The following is a 9680-nucleotide window of genomic DNA, read 5'->3' as shown; positions in this document are numbered from 1 at the left end:
ACTGCGGGGAAGCCAGACATATCTACCGCCGATGCCCATACCACGAAATGGGCCTACGAGGATTTGCCGTCAACGTTCCGCGCCCGCGGCAAGGTGAACGCCCTCGCGATATCACCGGCTACTTCGCCGCTACTCAGTGGAGCTCTCGACGACCATCCCATTCGCCATCACCAGGCCGCTACCTGTCGCCAGAGCACCGTCCATACACTGGTCCAGCCTGGGGGAGCTCTGCAAGCCTATATCCGGAAAACTGAAAGCAGCAACCGATGGATGTGCGGTAGCTGTTCGTCGAACTGAAGACCTTCCACTGCCGCCGAAGACGCCGAAGGGACTACCTCGACGACATAACAACGACACGCCACCATCCTGGCGAAGTCTAGAAGCGAAGAATGCGCCGTCTAAAGACGATCTGACAACGCCACGTACCAGCTATAGGTCAACGCGACGCCACCGTGATCCGACGCCAAGACCTAATTGTAAGGCAAGACAAAGAAACACTCCCCTCGACGTGCTTCTCGACGGCCACGCAGTCACCGCCTTAGTAGACGCATGGGCCAATTACTCCATCATGACAGGTCACATTGCCGCCCAATTGAAGAAAGTTAAGACTGCATGGAAAGGCCATCAAATTCGGACCACTGGAGGATGCCTGATTGCGCCGACTCAAATCTGCACGGCAAGAATTACTGTTCGTTACCTTCGTTATCCTTCCATTGTGTTCACGAGACGTCATTCACAGCAGGGGCATCCTGAACCAACACTGCGAAGTCATCGACCTGTGTAACCGCCACGTTACCGCCGAAGAGCTCTCGTAGTCACCAAGCCTTAACTGTGCTCGAAAATCAAGTGAGCATCCCGCCGCGCTCCAGCATTATTATTTATATCAACACCGAAACACTGGCTGATGTCGAAGGCGTCATCGAGGGTGACCAACGTCTGCTATTCGACCTTGAAATTTGTGTTGCAAGAGGGATAATTGGACTCCATGGAGAAAAAACGAAAGTGTTGCTGTCAAACTTAAGCTAGGAGTTCAAGCACGTCAACAAAGGCACGACAATCGCTTACATCGAGGAAATTGTCGAAACCAGCAATGCGTTTATCCTCTTGGATTATGCCGCATGTACCCTGACGACCATAGGTCCCGAACCAGAGACTTGCACATAAATTCAAGTATCTCCAATAGTAAGCAGCAACAGCTCAGAAGTCTTCTCCGACGATACAAAGAGTGTTTCTCGACGCCATCGAGGATTCGACAGGCACCAGTCACAAAGCATCACATAATAACTAGAGAGTGCGCTCGACCACTCCACCAAAGCCCTTACCGAGTTTGGACGCGAGAATGTGACGCTCCTAGGCAGCAAGTCGACGAAATGCTGCGCGACATCATCCAGCCATCTAAAAGACTATGGGCATCTCATGTAGTCTTGGTGAAGAAAAGGAGGGAACCCTACGTTTCTGCGTCAATTATCGTCGACTGAACAATACCACAAAGAAGGCTGTGCACCCGCTTTCATGGAAAGACTATGCACTGGATCGGCTCTGCAACGCTAAACACTTCTTATCAGTGGACCTGAAGTCTGGCTGCTGAAAAATAGAAGTCGACGAGCGATAGCACGAAACGACCGCCTTCATGACTCTAGACGGCCTCTAAGAGTTCAAGGTCTTGCCAATCGGACTGTCCTCGGCGTCTGCAACGTTTCAGCGCGTCATGGACACGGTGTTACTGAATTGAAATGGCAGATGTGTCTTGTGCATTTGGTTGAGGTCGCTGTGTCCCCCACAAATTTCGACGATCACCCTAGGTAGCTTGCGACAGTATTACAGGCCATCAAGTCATCAGGGCTCCCTCAGAAGCCGGAAAAGTGCCGCTTCGCTTACAATGAGCTTCTGCTCGAAGGCCACGTCATCAGCAAATCTGGAGTCCGCCCCAACCCGCAGAAAACAGAAGTCATCGCAAAGTTCCCGCAGCCCGTCGACAAGAAGGCAGTGCGTAGGTTTCTTGGCATATGTGCCTACTATAGGCACTTTTTCAAGGAATTTTCACGCATCGCGGAGCCGCTAAGACATCTAACGAAATGTGATGTCGAGTTCAGGTGGGAAACGCTGCATGCCTACGCATTTCAAGAACTCAAACGACGCATGCAGTCGCCGCAGCTACTTGCACACTTCGACGAGGACGCCGATACCGAAATCCACACTCACTCGTGTAGTATAGGCCTCGGTGCCATCTTAGTTCCGATGAAAGACGGCTTTGAACGGGTGGTATCTTATGCTAGCCGGTCACTGTCAAAAGCGGAAGACAAATATTCTACAACTGAAAAGCAATGCCTCGCCATTATTTGGGCGATAGCAAAATTCCGCTTTAGCTTTATGGCAGGCCACTCAAAGTGATAAGCGGCCATCGGGCGTTGTGTTGGCTAGCTAACTTAAAGGATCCTCCAGGACGGCTGGCACGGTGGAGCCTCAGACTGCAAGAATATGACGTCGCCGTAATCTACAAGTCTGGAAGAAAACACTCTGACGCCGACTGGCTACCACGCGCCCCCAACGATCCCCCGCCGCAAGAGGTCGAGGACGACGACGCTTTCCTTGGAATAATAAGCGCGCAAGATTTCACGAAACAGCAACGAGAAGTACCGGAGCTAAAAGGCCTCGTGGAGTATTTGGAAGGGAACACCGACGTTGTCCCTAGATAATTTGAGTGCGGATTGTCTTCGTTCACGCTTCAAAACAACCTACTCGTGAAGAAGAACTGACCAATATGCGCAAACTACCTTCTTGTTCCGTCGCGTCTGCATCCAGACGTACTGCGCGCCCTACATGACGATCCAACCTCTGGGCACCTGAGATTCTCCCGGACGCTCTCGAGGATACAGGAAAGGTATTACTGGCCGCGTCTGACCGCCGACATCGCCCGTTACGTCAAGACATGCCGAGACTGTCAGCGAGGCAAGACACCACGAATAAGGCCAGCAGGAATACTACAGCCTATCGAACCTCCTTGCCGACCATTCCAGCCGAACGGGATGGATTTGGCGGGACCGTTTCTGACGCCAACATCCGGAAATATGTGGATCATCGTGGCGACGGGCTATCTTACTGGCTTCGCTGAAACTAAAGCTCTATCGAACGGTTCGCACAACTGATGTAGCGAAGTTTTTCTTTGAAAACATCCTGCTGCGACATCGTGCCCCACAAATCTTCATCACCGACAGAGGATCGGCCGTTACAGCAGAGCTCACCCAAGCCAATCTGCAATACAGCCAGACAAGCCACAGGAGGAGGACTGCCTACCACCCGCAGACGAATGGCCTCATGGAGCGCCTGAACAAAACGCTCGCCGACATGCTACCAATGTACGTCGACGTCGAGCACAAGATATGGGACGTGGTCCTGCCGTACGTAACCTTCGCTTACAACACGGGGGTGCAAGAAACAACACAGGTCACGCCGTTCAAGCTGGTTTATGGCAGGAATACGACAACTACTCTAGACGCCATGCTGCCGCACGTCCGTGACGAAGAGAATGTTGACGTCGCTAGCTATATCCAGCGCGCCGAAGAAGCCAGACAGCTCGCCCGCCTGCAGATCAAGAACCAGCAGAGGACCGACAGCTGACACTACAACCTTCGATGACGCTACGTCGAGAACCTGCCCGGCGACCGTGTTTCGATTTGGACCCCTAGACGCCGACGAGGACTGAGCGAGAAGCTTTCACGCCGCTATTTCGGACCATACAAGATCATTTGACGCATTGACGCACTCGACTATGATGTCGTGCCAGACGGCATTTCGTTATCACAGCGGCGCCGCTCACGACCTGAAGTGGTTCATGTTGTGTGGCTTAAGCCGTTCCACCAGTGCTAATGTACATCGGGGACGTCGCATAGCTGAACATGGAACTTTTTTGGATTGTGTCACTTTGGGCTTTGCTTTTCGGTGTTTTGTTACTTTGCTTAACAAGTGACCTATGTGTTTGACTCTCCTGTTATGTTTGTAGCATCGGGACGATGCCATTTGAGAGGAGGGAATTGACACGTGAACTCTTTTATCTTTTAGGGGGGAGCGCTTTTCAGGTCTAAGAGATATCGCTCAGCGCCAGACGCGTTTACATGTATCGAAAGTTTCTAGAATGTTATCAATGTTTCTATCCGCTGTCTTTTGTCGCCGAACCTTGTGTAATCTGACTGCATGTATGCGCGACGCGATTAGTGTAGAACTTTGCGGTAGGCAGGCGGGTCCCAGTAGTTACTCTAGAAGATTCGACGGCTAATCTATAAAAGCCGACGCGCTTGACCCGCTGGTCAGATTTGACGATCGCTGACTGTGTTCGCCGTTGTCGCCGTTCTTTAAAGTATAGCCTGTTTTTGTGGGCACAAGTTCGCCCAATAAATGTTAGTTTTGTCTTTCACAGTATTGCTATTGTGTTCTTCATACGTTACTCCACGGGACAATATGTTTATTGCCTTGAGAAAACGTATTTATGGCTCCTGGCAAAATACACTAAATGCTCTATACACTTGTCGACGTGTAGCAAATACGCATTTTTATTTAAAAGTAAGAGGCTGTGTCCACTCGTTCTTGCTATAGAATTTAACAATTTATGTTGACCTCATAGGGAAAGCGAATTCGCGTTCACCATTGCCTTGCGAACGCACACCATATGGCGAACACCTTTTGTCCCTTACCTATTCTCGAGATCTACAATATTAGTGCTTGATATCTTAAGTTCCTTTTTGTCATTGTAGATTTTATTGTAGCGTTTGTTAACATAGTTTTTTATAGAGTGAAATATTTTGTTTTGTTATTAAATGATGAGCAACTGTGAAAATAAGCCACCGAAGGGCCGGCTGCACCAATCAACAAGAATGGGCTCCTGCGACGAAGAAATATGGGGAATGAACATAACGAATGAAAAGACTAACATAATAAACAGGTAAAAATAGCGGAGCACTTGTGCATCACCTACTTCCGGTGTAGTCTAAAGTCCAGTGTAATCTAATGCATGCTGTATTGGGTTACATGCAAGCATCTAGTCAAAGTGAGGGTAACCAAAGCAGTCTGGTTTCATTGGCGTGTTGTAATATTTAACGTCGTTACTGTACAGGTACATGCAGTAACAACTTTAAAGAATTATAACGCAGTGCAGAATAGAGGACACAAAAATAGCACATGCTCACATGAACGTGTACTAACATAGATAGGGAGCAAAGTCACAAGGTTTAGTCTTTCAACGAAACTGCATGTATTCAGTCTGTTAGAATGTAAAGTTATGAAAAGCTCCGACAGCGTGTGTTTACTTGTCTGGGCGTGACCAGATGGCAAGGGCCTTCTGTAATGAAAAAAAATTGGCGTGTATTAGGCTGCCTCAAACGGGTGCGCAGGGTCTTTCATTGGCCCTCGTCTTGCGTACACTCGACGAGCAGATATTTCACAGACGCATCCACGGAGTTGCAGTGGGCAAACTTTGCGAACAGCCACTTCTTGATTCTAGTGATAGGCATGGGCATACAGGCAGGTTAGCCGTTTAAAAGACTGCCTAAAATGATTTTATTAGCAGTTAATTAAACGAATGTATCCGAGACGACGGCGCTACGACTGTGCTACCGTGAATGCTGCGATTCATTCAGCTCAGCATAAACCCGCAAGTTGGATTTTTTTCGATTTTCACCGTCTGTACGACAAAGACATATCTGTACGACAAAAGCGAGGACATGGAATGGAGGGAGAGGTCAAGAAAGTTGATATCCCAGTACAGCGTAATTAAAACTGTAAATAGACCAGCAGGAGTCATAAAAAAAGACAGAGAAATCGAGACAATATATTGGATGCAAAGGTTGGAAAAACCTGTATAGTTACGCGCGTCTTGCACAACAAAACTTAGCCAACTGCGCCATGTCCCAACGTTCTGCAATGGCCAGCAACAGCTGATAAGCAGATGACGCTACAGCTCCGGTAAACAGACCATGACGCAAGGTGCTGTGGCTGAATTAGCGCAGTGTAATATTTCTCCCATACATCAAATGCGATTGAATTAAAGAGGACTAAATTACCGACATTCAGAGACGACAAGACGGCTATAGCATTTTCGGAATCAGACATGTTATCACAGCGTAGCAGGAGACGGGAAACCGGTGTCGAGGACGTGTAAAAGCACTTTATGAGAGCAGTCAACGCGACGCTGTTGTCGTCTCTGTTTTTCTACTCACGCGCTATTTCAGCGTCGTTCTCATCGCATGGCACATACCCGCGGCGACCGTATATGATTTGGCATTTGCCCCTCCTTTGGAGAAAAAGGCATCGTTCCGATACACCAATATCCGAAGGCTGTGCACATACGGTGCAAAGTTGAGGTCATGACGAAAAGTATGGCTTCATACGAAGCACGTGCACAACCTCGGGAGATGCAGCCGGCGTTTGGAGCAGTTATGACTGTCGGGTCATAATTCACATCGCTGATGCGGCGCAGAACTGTGTACGGGCCGAAGTATCTTCGCAGGATCTTCTCAGACAGACCCCGCCGACGAATAGGAGTCCAGAACCACACCTGGTCACCGACGTTGTATGTGACGGGTCTGTGTAGAAGATTGTAGCGTCGGGCATCGTATTCCTGTTGTTCTTTCATTCGCAAACGCGCAAGCTGCCTTACTTCCTCTGCGCGTTGCGTAAATTCCTCGGCACCAGTCTCGTCGTCACCGCACTCGTGTGGTACCATTGCGTCCAACATTGTGGTCACTTCCCGGCCATAAAAGAGGTTGAAAGGTGCCACGCGTGTTGTCTCTTGGCGATCCGTGTTATACGCAAATGTAACATATGGTAAAATCTCGTCCCAGTTCCTGTGGTTGACGTCGATGTACATACTCATCATGTCTGGCAGAGTCTCATTCAAACGTTCGGTCAGCCCATTGGTTTGGGGATAATAAGCCGTGGTCTTTCGGTGAGTGGTACCACATAGTCGCAAAACAGTATTTAATGCTGAATCCAGAATGCGAATCCAGAATAGCAGCCCTGAACGCAGCTCCTCTGTCCCTTATGACCCCTTAGGGAGCGCCATGCCTTTGGACGACGGCTTCGATAAAAAAATGGCTGTGGCTTAGCTAAGGTTAAGCCCAGGATGCGAAGCATACTAGCCTTTATTTTAACGCGACAGCGTTAAGGAGCTCGTGTCGCAGAAAAGCCGGTGTCGTCGGCGTCGGCTCAGGCGTGCGTCGCTTGCTCAGGCGCACATTTCGTTGTCGCGCCGAACGCTGCGTTGCTCGACGCTCACCGCGTCCGATGCGGGGGGTGACGCCGCGAGCGACGGCGCGAGTTGGAGCGCCGTTTCGCCTCTGTCGTGACGTCGCGGTGTCACGTGGTATTGAAGGCGACACCGCCGCGCCTGAGGAGCTGGGTTGAGCTCTCGTAATATGCTTCGCATAAAAATCGCGCTGCTTCGGCTGCTGTTCCACGTTGGATAGCACCTCTTTCGGCGTATCGAGTATGGTAATCTGTGACGACGATTATCCATTTATTTCCGGCTGTAGACAGTAAAAACGGGCATAAAAGGTCCATGCCAATTTTCTCGAACGGTGCTTGCGGCATCTGAACAGGATGCAGCAGTCCAGCTGGCTTGCCGGGTAGGGCTTTGCGCCGCTGGCATCCAGGCATGTCTGTATGTAAGGTTTCACGGTCGACGCAAGTCTCGGCCGATAGTACTTTAGCCTAGTTCTTGCCAATGTCCGAGTGTAGCCTAAGTGACCAGCGGTCGGCTCGTTGTGACAGGCATGTAGGACTTCGTCGCGAACAGATGCGGGAATGACGAGTAGGTAGCTGCTGCCCCTAGGTGAAAAGTTCTTTTTATAGAGAACGTCGGGGCGTAAGCAGATTAAAGGCAGCCATCTGGCGAATAACCTCGGCACGCTGCCTATTCTTCCTTCTAAGTAATCGAAAAGAGGAACAAGTTCTGCGTCCTCGCGTTGCTGGCGTGAAGCAGCCAAAGTATCTAGCACGCCTAGAAAAGCAGCGTCATCATCGTCGTGCACGGCAGTCTCAACAGGAGACCGAGAAAGGCAGTCGGCGTCGGTGTGTCGTTTCCCCTATTTGTATACAACACTGAAGTCGAACACTTGGAGCCAAAGGCTCCAGTGCGCAAGCCGACAAGCTGGATCTTTTAAATTAGTCAGCCAGCAAAGTGCATGATGATCACTGACAACGGTGAAACACGGACAATACAAATATGGCCGAAATTTCAGAACGTCCCACACCAGTGCGAGACATTCTTTTTCTGTAGTAGAGTAGTTAGCCTCCGTCCTTGATAACGTCCTGCTGGCGTAAGCAATCACTCTTTCGGCACCGTCCTGCCGCTTTACAAGCACTGCCCTAAGGCCGACATTACTAGCGTCGGTATGTAGAATCGTAGGGGCGTCTTCATCAAAGTGTGCGGGCACAGGAGGCGTCTGCAGCCGTTGCCATAGGTCATGAAAAGCCCGTTGCTGGTCTTCACCCCACACAAAGGGGACATCTTATCGAGTAAGACGTGTCAATGGCCATGCGATACGCGAAAAGTTCGCGATAAACCATCGGTAGTAGGCGCAAAGGCCCAGAAAACGTCGCATTGCCTTTTTATCTGATGGAATTGGGAAATAAGCGACGGTGGATATTTTATCAGGGTCACGTCGGACACCTTCACGACTGACAACGGGACCGAGAAATCGAAGTTCTTCAAAACAGAAATGGCCGTTTTCAGGTTTCAAAGCTAGACCAGCTGAGCGTATTGCTTCAAATACCGTCTTTAGTCTCTATAAGTGTTCCTCGAGCGTGACGGAGAAAACAATCACGTCGTCGAGGTACACGAGAAAAGTTTTCCATTTGAGGCCTGAGGGTACCGTGTGCATTATTCGTTGAAATGTTGCCGGCCCAGAACACAAACCGAACGGGAGCACCTGAAATTCATAAAGTCCATCGGACGTCACAAAAGCGGTCTTCTCACGGTCTTGCTCATCAGCTTCTACTTGCCAGTAGCCACTATTCAAGTCCATCGATGAAAAGTAATGTGGATTTCGTAGCCTGTCCAGTGAATCGTCGATACGCGGTAGCGGATAAACGTCTTTCATTGTGATCTGGTTGAGTTTTCGATAGTCGACGCAGAAGCGCAGGCTTCCATCCTCCTTTTTCACCAATACGACAGGCGATGCCCAAGGACTCTTAGAGGGCCGAATAACTCCGTCCTCAAGCATGGTCTTCACTTGTGTTTGTATTCCCTCGTGCTCTTTAGGTGCTACATGATAGGGATTCTGCTGAATGTTGTCTGGCGTCGGCTTCGGTGACAATACGGTGCACAGTGAGCGGCGTAGATGTGGATGAGAAGCAGCTCTTAAACTTATCGATGAGCTCAAGAAGGCTGTCGCGTTCCACGGGCGATCCAGGCAGTCCGGTATTGAAGTAAATTCGTCGAAGTATGCAACAACCGTGCCTTTAACAATGTGCCAACGTTCCCTTGTAAAATTCGTCAGCAGGAGTTCAGCATTTCCGTCGTTTACGTTAATTACGGCACTGGCGATGGAAACCCTTGACTTAGTACCAGTGCGTCGATGTGTTCAGCGACGCCAGTCCCGGTGTTCAAGTTGTCGCAGATTACAGGTACGAGGGAACAGCTTCGCGGCGGAAGCGTGATGTCGTCGTCGGCGATACGTAAGTGGGGT

Source organism: Dermacentor albipictus, chromosome 7, assembly GCF_038994185.2.
Source record: "Dermacentor albipictus isolate Rhodes 1998 colony chromosome 7, USDA_Dalb.pri_finalv2, whole genome shotgun sequence".
NCBI lineage: Eukaryota > Metazoa > Arthropoda > Arachnida > Ixodida > Ixodidae > Dermacentor > Dermacentor albipictus.
The sequence above is the reverse complement of the archived record's forward strand: the minus strand, read 5'-3'. Positions refer to the sequence as shown.